This window comes from Scardinius erythrophthalmus (assembly GCF_964197995.2).
Source record: "Scardinius erythrophthalmus genome assembly, chromosome: 25".
Lineage (NCBI taxonomy): Eukaryota > Metazoa > Chordata > Actinopteri > Cypriniformes > Leuciscidae > Scardinius > Scardinius erythrophthalmus.
Genome location: NC_138245.1, coordinates 22,481,695 through 22,492,834, shown reverse-complemented (window position 1 = coordinate 22,492,834; position 11,140 = coordinate 22,481,695).

Here is an 11,140-nt window from a genome sequence, read left to right as displayed (position 1 = left end):
CAGCGAGTCCAGCCGGCGGCTCCGACCAAATCATTTTCATGAACCAAGCCAAGGTCAACACTGTTAATATCTATTCGTGTTGCCGGACTCTGACGTATAGTTCAAATGTAGGCTGAGCGTTATTTGAAACACTGTATGTGTGTAAGGGGACGTGTGTAGTATACTACTAACCTTATGATGTCTTTGCTCTGTGTAAATTATCTTTGTGTTTTTTCTTTACTTCCTAGTGGCTTCCAATAGATTTTAAGAGCAAGGACTCGTTTTCAACGTCTCTTGTCTTGACCTGATTTACGAGGATTGGAGGTGAACATGCAGAGAGCCACCAGGTGGAGATAGAAATCCCAGAAAATGCGTCTGTTGCTTGCTTCTCAGAAAGGGCTGGCAGGTACATCTGCTCCACTTATGACATCAGTTTTTTTTACCATCAAAATAAATGTTATCCTCTAGAATGTACATCACAATGGCTGCTATTAACAAAATGCAGGGTCTTTTTTTTTTTTTTTTAGCTAATTTGGAGAGGAAATATAGACAAATATAGCCTATAGTTCAGAAACAATTGTCCATAAGCAAACAATTACTGTACAAATGTGGCCTCAACCAATTTCACATTTTTTATGTTTACTTTCTTCCCTTTGGTCTTTAACGTTACTCACGATACCGCATAAATCTTAACGGCATGACAAACATTTCAAATAATTTAGGGTAAAACCATATTTGAGTAGGTATTTGTTATTGTTGGAGTATGTGGAAGGGTTCCACTCTCAACATGAAAATGCAGATTTTGTCATCAACATCTGCCATGTATCCCACACGGCGCAGAGAACGCCACAGCTCATTGCCTCCCGGTAAACCAACCCCCCCAAGCAAAGTAGCACCCAATGTCCCCCCTAAGTACTTTGTAGCGTATTAATGATGTTTATCTCTGAGAGGAATTGCAGAAGAGGCTCGTATATCAGGCCTAACTTGTTCCTGCCACCAGTTTGTTTGTCTGTGCACAGCAATGTTTAGCAAACATTGTTTTAGCAGTTAGTTAACATCAGAAAAAGCAGTGCCATTTCAGAAAGATGGAGTATGACTGATTTGGAAGTAATCGGGTGGTTAAGCCCTTTTTAAAAAATGGTTTCACTTTATTTTACAGCAAGTGCACTTATGTGTACTTACAGTGTACTTACCTAAGAAAGTACTGGGTAATATAAGGTAACTACATGGGTTAAGGTTAGGTTTAGGGTTATGTCCAGGGTTATTACTCAGCTATTGCAATTACTATAATAAGTACATAGTATGTACATGGGGACTGTAAAATAAAATGCTACCCAAAAAACAATAAAATGTATGTATAATAGGACATTAACAACATCTCTATTCATGGATTCTGAGGCCAAATATATTTTAATGCTATGCTTAAACCAATCTATTAATACAATGGGCTATTTCACAAAAGTTGGGTGATTTATTTATCATGTATTTTAATTATTTAGTTGTAAAACTTTATTATCCACATTTTTTAATATAAGTAAATTCTTGTAAAATATGAAATTTTGCATAATTACAGCATTTTTCCTTCAATATTTGATCCAACTTAAATAAACAAACAATTAAATAAATACATTTTTACTAAAACATAAATACATTTTTGGGTATACTTTGTATTTTATTTCTACAAAATGAAATTTGAGGGTATACTTTGTATTTTATTTCTACAAAATGAATTAATTTTGTAGAAATAAAATACAAAGTTTACCCAAAAATGTATGTATTTATTTGTAAAAATGTATTTATTTCATTGTTTTTTATTGTTTTTAGTAAATATATTTTTACTAAAATATTTTTTTTTAATTATTCAAAACAATTTCAATTATTTTGGAGTTTTTAAGAGCATAAGAAACATGAATTAATCGTGTCCAAACTTTTGACTGGTAGTATTTCCAAATGCACAGTTAAATAGATTTGCAGATAGGAATAAGACAATACTTACATTTAAAATGTACTCTTCATCCACGGGGACATCTGTCCGATGTCCTTAGTGTGTGTTATTGTTCAGCTTGTGGACGGCAGATGGCTAAAGCAATGCTGGTCATTCTCCTGGCCAAAAAATCCTAGAGAAAAAAAACAGGCACGTCGGCTACATTGAAAAAAACAAATCATTTAAAGTGGATCAGTTTTGCAGTGGATACGGATTGTGACTTTTAAAGTCTTGTTTAATATTTTAAAAGTGCTCTGATCAATGTTGGGGAAAGTTACTTTTAAAGTAATGCGTTACAATATCACATTATTTCTTTAAAAATGAAACTAATTGTGTTAGTTGCTTTTTATGGAAAGTAACGTGTTGCATAACTTTTTGCATTACATTTTCTCACCTGGGCTAGACTTGGTTGTTTGTTTTTTAATAAAAACGTTTTTTTTTTTTTTTTTGCCAAGTGTCAAGGCCCTTTCACACCAAAAGTGAAATGACGCAGGAGAAGAAAAAGTAACTCAGATTTTAAATAAAAGAAAAATTACTTGTAATGTGTTACTTTCAACACTGGTTTTGATGAAACAGTACAGGTGATGTAATCAAACACTTTTCTACACTATTTTATGTTTTTGTGGGGTTTTTTAAGGACAATGTCTACAGAATTTCTGATGTTTAGAAGAGATTCTTTTTGCCAATTTTTATTTAGCCTTTTCCCTTCAGCTCTATACATGTTTACAGCACTGTCACTGGGCGTAAAACCTTTTCTGAGTCCAATAGGAATTAATTCTAGGTGTCTTTAGGAGGGCAAGTGGTTTTATAATTGCGGTGTCAGGGGAGTCCAGGTGGATCTGCTGAGTGTCATATCTGAGCTTATCTCATGGTGATCATATGCAGTGTAGCGGTCACAGATGTGAACGGACCGCCCGCCTTTCACTGTGATTTTAGTAAAAGCCCTGCGGTCTTATTAACAAGCCCCCAGTGGTTCAGTGAAACGTGCCATGCAGAAGATGCTTTAATTGCATTGGAATGTTTGAGTAAGTCATGTCTTTGTGTGGCCTAGCAGTGATGAAGGCATCGCTGTGTGTTATTGGTGGTCTTCAGTCTCGCAGTATAGGGTCTTACAAGTTACATTCCTCATGGTTCAAGAAGATTTTTGCAGAGGGGAGCAAGGTCCCAGTGATGCCCCTGAAGTAATCCTTTAGGGACTTTCTGTTTTATGTGCATGTGTCTATATTCAGTTCAAAGGTTTGTGTTCAGTAAGAATTTGTTCTTCTTTCTTTTCTGTTTTTGGCAGTAAAGACATTTAAAATGTTAGAAAAGATTTATATTTCAAATAATTGTGGTTTCCACAATAATTAAAGCAGCATAACTGTTCTGGTAACGCTTTACAGTGATGTCCCATTAGTTAATGTTTGTTAATGCATAAACTAAAATTAACTATCAATGAGTAATACATTTGTTACAGTGCTTATTTATCTTTGTTAGTGTCGGTCCATAAAAATACATCCATTCATTGTTAGTTCATCTAAGATCTGTTAAATAATCAGATCTGTAAAATAATATTTGTTAAATAAAACATACAACTTTTGATGTAGTGCATTAGTAAATGTTTAAATGAAAAATCACTAAGATAAATAAATACTTTAGAAGTATTTTTTAATGTTCGTTCATGTTAACTAATGTAGGAACCTTATTGTAAAGCTTTACCGCTGTTTTCAGCACTAAATATTACTAAAAAAGGTTTCTTGAGCACCAAATCAGCATATTAGAAGAATGGTTTCTGAAGGATCATGGACACTGAAGACTGGGAGTAAAAATACTGAAAATGTAGCTTTGCCATTAAAGGAATTAAATTTTTTTTTTTTATTGTTTATAAACTTGTAATAATATTTCACTATATTACTGTTTTTGCAGCCTTGGTGAGCTTAATGTACTTATTGTATTGTAAAAAACATTAAGAATATCTTTCCGACCCGAGACCTTTGGGGTATATATACCTATATATTTTATAATTACAGTATCTAAATTATTATGGGACTAAATGTCTGTTTTTATAGGTCAGGGTTAAATTGCAATACTCAGTTTTATGCAATATGCTACTCGGCTCCATCTCCGTATTTAACAAGTGGATAAGAAGCCTTGGCCTGAAAAAGGTTGAAGACCCCTGCTATACAATAACCACTGATGACACAAATAGGTTCAAACTAAATGATCTGACATACTGAGATGTTTTAAAGCAGTTGTCTAGCTATGAGGTCATAAGTGTGGGTACCAGAGCTGATTAAATAAGTGGGTCACGTGAAGTGAATACTCCACCTGCAAAAGATACTTGGGGAAAAAAGTAAAAAATATTGTAGACTTTTTGCCAGAACTTTATGAATGGGCATATCTATGCCCCCATTAGCCAATACGCTTTTCCCATCAGGCCTCTAAACTCTCCGTGACCCCCATTCACATGAGCAGTTGTGAAGTGTTTCACACTGTAGTGTGATCAAATCCTTGTGACGTGAATAAACATCTATAATCGCAACCTTTCAGTTCGGCATAAACAGAGAAGCCCAGCGCCAGATGCAACAAATTTAGGGTTGAGGCTTGCAAATGCAAACATCTGGTCTTTTACCATACATATGAAACCAGCCATTTTCTATGTAAGCAACCCCAATGACCATAAGGAAACACTTGGGCTGTAACTTAAGAGTAGAGTCAGTGTCCCCAAATAACAACGGTTTGACCCACAAGTTAATTTAAAAAACTAGTATTTAGTATATTGTGCATTTCCCAAAAAAGTCCATAGTCTCATGTTTCAATTTTTAACTGTATCATCTGTCCCCAGATCTAACAATACACACATTCTGCTTATCATTTTCGATATCATAATCATACATGAAATTAAAACTGTAATCCCATTCTGCCCCAGTAAAAAAAGAAGAAATAAAAAACGGTCGTGCAAGGATTGCGTTCAGCTGGCACAGGGAGTTTCCCAAATACAATTACTCTGTTTACATGCAGTAGTACAAGACGGAAATTGCTTTTGAAAGTCTTTTCCAAGGACACGGTTTTGTAAAGCTCATGTGTACAAAATTATTTAGATGAAATTGAGCACCACTCCATGCATCGGCAAGTAAGATGGGCCGGTTTCAGCCGAACTTTAGCAAATGCTCACTTGATCCCACTTCTGTGACGGCCCTCATTGTCAGAAGCCACAAAGGCTGAGCGCCCTCCTTAACTCTGAAGTGCAAGAGTGCTTTGAGCGCAAGACAAATAAACAAACGAGTCCAAAAGTCTCTATAATCTTCCATAATATTTGACATTCCCTCCACCACCTACTGTATACCAACTATAGGCCTTTAAAGGGAAAGAATACGAATCGTCATCGTACCACACACCGATGGTGGTCAACTGCCTTTCATTATCCGTCATTTGAGAGGACATTTTGGTGATGCCGATTCAAATGCACTTTAAAATTGGCCCCCGCTCTCCACAAAGTTTGGTTTATTATTTGGCGGACAGACGCTGGACTCTCTCAGGGCAGACGCTTAATAAGAGGAGATTGGCTTTCTGCTGAGTGTGTAACAGATATCTAAATCATTAGGGCTTTCTTTCTGCCATGTGCCACCCCTCGGTTCTCTGCCCTCTGAACCCTGAAGGTCAAATGGCTGCGAGCTCTGTGACCCCCAGCATTTCCTCCGAATATTAACAGGCTTGTTATGTCGTCAAACGGGCCTGATATAGACCATGGCCTCATTTGGAAAAAGCCCAATCAGTGCGAACAGCTCCAGAGTTCAGCACTTCGGCCTCAGAACGGCAGAGGCTTTCAAGTGTCTCATTGAGAGGCATAATGATAACACAGAGAGGAAGTGTGGGGCATTTTGGGGAGAAATTATGTGGTCACATGCCCGCCGGCTGTAATGCCTCAGTTAAATTCGGCTAAGTTGCACTTTCGGGCTATGGGAGAATGAATCGAGTTAGTTTATGTTACAGAAACGAATGTGGCACAGTTGTATTAAAGCTTCTCCAGGCTGATGTGAGGCAGACCACTACAACTGACAGGGATTATTCTTCGCTCAATTTTGGTCAGTTTAAAGTGGAGCATTTAAAAGGGAGCATTTCAGCCTGCGTTACCACAAGTATGCGGCAGATCTAAATAATTATCAGAGCTCTGACAGCCGTTCTGTTTCAGATGAGTTTTGAAGTTCTTACAAGAAGACAGGCATCTGTTTTTGGAGGGATTTGATTCTGCCTGAGAGATCTGATTTTTATGAATCAGTGCTATTTACAACGCTGGATGACGCCAATTAAAAAACCTTAACATGTATTAATATGAAATGAAAATGTCGCCAATCCAAACAACCGAGCTCTGGAAGAAGTCTGATTTTGCACAATTTGCAGCTATAGTGAACCCTTGCCCAGGTCAGATCTCATTTAACACCAAAAGGGTGTATGGCAAAAATCACTCATGTCTCATTCTCCACCTTGGAGCATGCAGCAGATGCAAGGTGCTCGTTCTCCAAACTCTGTTGCCTGACCTTTGGCTCTCTGGAGTGTAAATAATTGAGTTTTTTTTTCTTTAAACAAAATTGGAGAGCTAGCGGAAACAGCTGCTGTTGTCTGGCTCAGGTGCTTTCACATAGTAATACAAAGCCAACATTATCACACCTCTCGTTCTTTACTAAAAGATTTGGTTCAGTGTATTTGGTTAAATATTCAATAGAGGTAATATCCTGTTGGACATACAGTATGTGTCTGTATTTGAACAGCTTGATTTGGAGTGACATGCAGATTTAGGAGAACATTTTTAGTTCTTGTTTAAGAAGTCGTCATCATATTTATATGAATATTCATGTATAAAAATTAGTAAATAAAACTACACAGAAAATGTAGGTGCTTCTCAAAGGGCTAGTTCTGTGGTGATAATTAAATGAAGAGTGTATAACAACATTTCTTCAGTCCAGTAGCCTATACTTTGATTCATTCAGCCATAAATAAGCAACACAATGTTTAAAAAACACTTGAGCTGATATTGAGAATGTAAAATTTCACGTATGGATTTGATTTGTGATCATGTTCATGGATGTTGAATGACAACTGGTATCATTTAAATAAGCAGGTTCTCTTGTTTGATTTAATATATAATACCATTTATAACAACAACCTTATTAGACTGTTTTATGTATTCTACATTTATCCCAGCTGCACTTGGTGTTCTGAATTCAAATGTGCCCGATATGTACCATGCATTCTGAATTTAAATCTTATGATGGTAGTTGTGGTGATGGGGTGGAATAAAATTTAGATCAAAGAAATTTGATTAGACTATTAGCTTTAAAATAATTTCCTTTAGTTTTGCAATTCATTCAAGAGGTTGATTGTAACAACGACATTATTGTAGTAGGCTACTTTACAATAATTTACATCGTTTAGGTATTTCAAAACGATTGTAATTTGAGCAAGATTAATAAATATGAAAATTTCATAGATTGAGAAACATAGGCTACTAGGCTAACGTAAGAAAGCACTTTAAGTAACAGACATTAAACACGATTTAAGGGGAAAACCTTACAGTGTAAGCATTTTTTAAATAAAACATTTGGTCCTGGTAAACCAGAACAGCTAATTCCCGCAGTATCTCGTGAATATTCCTAAATCCATTCTGTTTTGCAGGGGTAAATATTTCAACACTTACCCCGCATCACCAGTGACAGGCTGCACTTGACTCGCTCATCCCGCCCACACGCGCTCTATCTGCCGCTTTAATCAGGAAAACATCCGCGAGCGTTTGTGCAGCGGAAATGGACCGTGACCGCTGATGGCGGGAAGATGGATAAGGTCTCATCTTCCACCATTGATGTTATCGCGGCCAGCGTGAAGAGGTGAGCCGATAATTGCCGTCTGCGGTGGCCAAACACTCGATGACAACAACACCTGTAGATCCGCGGAACATCTGCCCTCTAGTGCCGAGTAAACATGCTGCTGTGGCCATGATAGGGGACTCTTTGGCTAGCTAGTTGTCACACGTTTTACTCCAGTAAATATTCACCAAGGTAGGTTTATTTTTGAATAGTTTCTGTATAGCCACATTCCTTCCGATGTAGCCCACGAAAAAATATGGATTTCCTCAATAGCTAATTTGCTATTTTAAAGTTTTAAGCAAAACTTCGAAACAATTTATGAGGAACAGCAACAATTTAAAAGTTAAGTAGCCTAAGGCTAACACACACACACACACACACACACACAAAAGTGGTCACCAGAAGTAATAGATTTGTATAAAATTAGCTACAAATTTTGAAGACAAATGCTTGGCCAAAAATGCCATAATGAAATCTCGAGTATAATTTAAACTTTTTGTTTAAAATCTAATTTAAAATTTAATATAAGCCTAGTTGATATAGTTGATTAAATAGGTAGGCTATATAATAATATACAATAGTTAATCAACTATAATTCAAACTTAAAGAATTTTTTATTCCTTTTTTGGGAAAGTGTTGACTTGTATCATATTGAGATTTAATAAAACCTAAAGTTCTGAAAGAGAGTCTGGGTTTGCAGTAATTCGCTGTAATTATACTCCACCATTTCATTTGTTAGACCCGTGGAGTCCTTAGGAAATGCCATCTGCTTTGCCAAGCGTGGATGAAGAACAATTTTGGGGTCTATGAATAAATAAACACTTCCACCAGGCAATAATAATTCATGCATTTTTGTCTTTGAGCAGGGCGCAGATGACACAAGGAATTCATATGCAATGCATTCCCCCGAATTAAAACTATAAATAGATGGCAGCAATCACACAAAATAAATGAACTGTCAAAGCAAAACTATTTACAAGCAGAGCAGAATCCCTGCAATTAAAAGCAAATTTGTTGCATGTTTGAGTAAGTGGTAGCAGATAGGACACAGAAGCAGCCGGCCGTGACAGACAGATTTGGAGTGGTCTTTCGGCTCTTTTCGCGTGGTCATGGCTCTTAGGAACATTGGCAGAGAACAAAACAGCCACTCCACTCGAATACCTTACCATTTTACACCAGAGAGTGAGTTGACAGACATCTGCAGAGGCCATTACGCCCCACAATTATGATGTCAAGGACCATTTGCTATGCTGTTGTATAGACGAGTCACTTTCAAAATATACTATTTTGTAGCCCACTGTTATCACTAAATCATTGTGTCTGTAAATACCCACTGTGTGTAACTCTATTGCATTGTTTAGAATTGTTTATGGGAATGTCATGACACTGGAAAAATCAAATGTCTCTAACAAGGGGAAGATGAAAAATATTTAAGGCTATCATAATTTCGTTTATGGACATTTATCTTATTTTGACCATTTACCATAAGACCTATTTGAGTTTTCCAAATCCTCAGTTAAAACGCCTATACGAGTATAAATTCAGAAACAAACAGTGAACAGTGTGAAATGAAGCAACAGGTATCTGCTTATCTCTCCGTCTCTCCCTCCTCCCCTTTTCCTTCTCTCTTCCTTTGGGTGACCCAGTGGGACAATAAGGCAATGACAGATAAGGAATGATTTGCTAGAAGCAAAACCTTTAAAATAAACAAACCATTAGGCTGTGTTCTGAGAGGAACTAGTGCAAGCCGCCTGAGTGATTCTAATTCAGGTGAATTACAGACAAATTTCCCTGGCAAACTCGCAGCTGTGATAATAGCGCCCAGTCTAGTGCCTGCACAGTGTCCAGACTAGAACCCAGAACCTCGCTATACGCTCACACAACCCAGTGGTCTGGTTCATAACACAACACCTCGCAGAGCACATGGCCATTAATGTGCGTGTATACGTGTTTGTGTGTGCGAGTGGGTGGGGGGTGTCAGGAAGACAAAGAGGGAAAAACTTTTTCTACCTGGGAAGCATGTTTTTGTTCTGTTTCTTTGGTTTCAAAGTGTGTGTTCCAGACTGTAGAGGAAACCAGAATCTGCCTAATTAAAGTGCATTGATTGAAGAGTGTTTTTCGTGCATCTGGCACAAAGCATTTAAGTTTTAGCTTTTGCCGTGACAATAGGCCTTCTGGTCTCTTTGAATGTCCAATGATGTGTCAGACTATTTCAGTTTAAAAAAAAAATACTAGTACAGATATCTCTGATAAAGTGTAGCTTATGTTTTCACTCATTCATATGAAAAATCATCATACTGGCTCAGGGTTCAGCAAAGCTTCCTTTTTTGTGGCATTTAGACTGTTAGCTTTGATGCTATAGTGTATAACGTTGACAAAATTAACTTTTAGCAGATAAAAAAGATATTGATGACTCGTCTTGCACTCATGCGCTTATGCAATGTTTTGTAACAAGTAAATGATATCTAGAATCTGCTCTCCCTTTTACCACCTCCAATACTGACTAGCATTAGCTAGTAGCGAATCATGAACTTTGTCCGAATGTGAATACTATATTGCTCTTAAAAATGAAGATTTCACAGCGATACCATAGAAGAACCATTTTGGAACGGTTAAGAACCATTTTTTTCTTAATGTGAAGAACATTGTCATGTGTGACATATGAAGTCAGCACATCGCTGACTTTCAATATCTGTGCGCTGCGTATTTCTGTAAGTCTGAGTGATGCAAACAAGCTTTCACTCTATTCAGCCATAACGGACCATCTTTTGTCAATTGCAATTAATATAGAATAATGTTGATACATTTATTAGTATAATGTTGAATATATCAGTAACATGATACAAAACTTATAGTAATGAGTTCAAAAAAGTTGAAGTACGCCCAACTTGAGATGATGGTGCGTTTAAGTCCTCTTGTGAAGTTTGTACAAGCTGGTGCGTTCACATCGCTTTGGTCAAAGTAAGATGATGTACTTTTTCTATAAAAATACAGCAACATTTTTAACCCTACACTACAAAATGATTAATAAAAACCTACATCTGATGTGTTTTTGCGTTTTTAATTTTTTTATTCAATTTAAATGCAAACACAGTCGTTAGCCTATGGCCTACATTCTATTGGAATTGTACAATATATTGTATTTTGTACATGCATCTTAGCTAGGTTATAATTTTTTTTTTTTTATTATTTATTTTTTTTTTTTTACGCTGCATCCACCATAATTTGACAGGCCCTCAACTCAGAAAAATCCCACTCGCAATTTGACTTAAGATCACATGACAATGTCAACATAGCTGATATGTATTCATTATACAATTATTACTAAATGTAACTA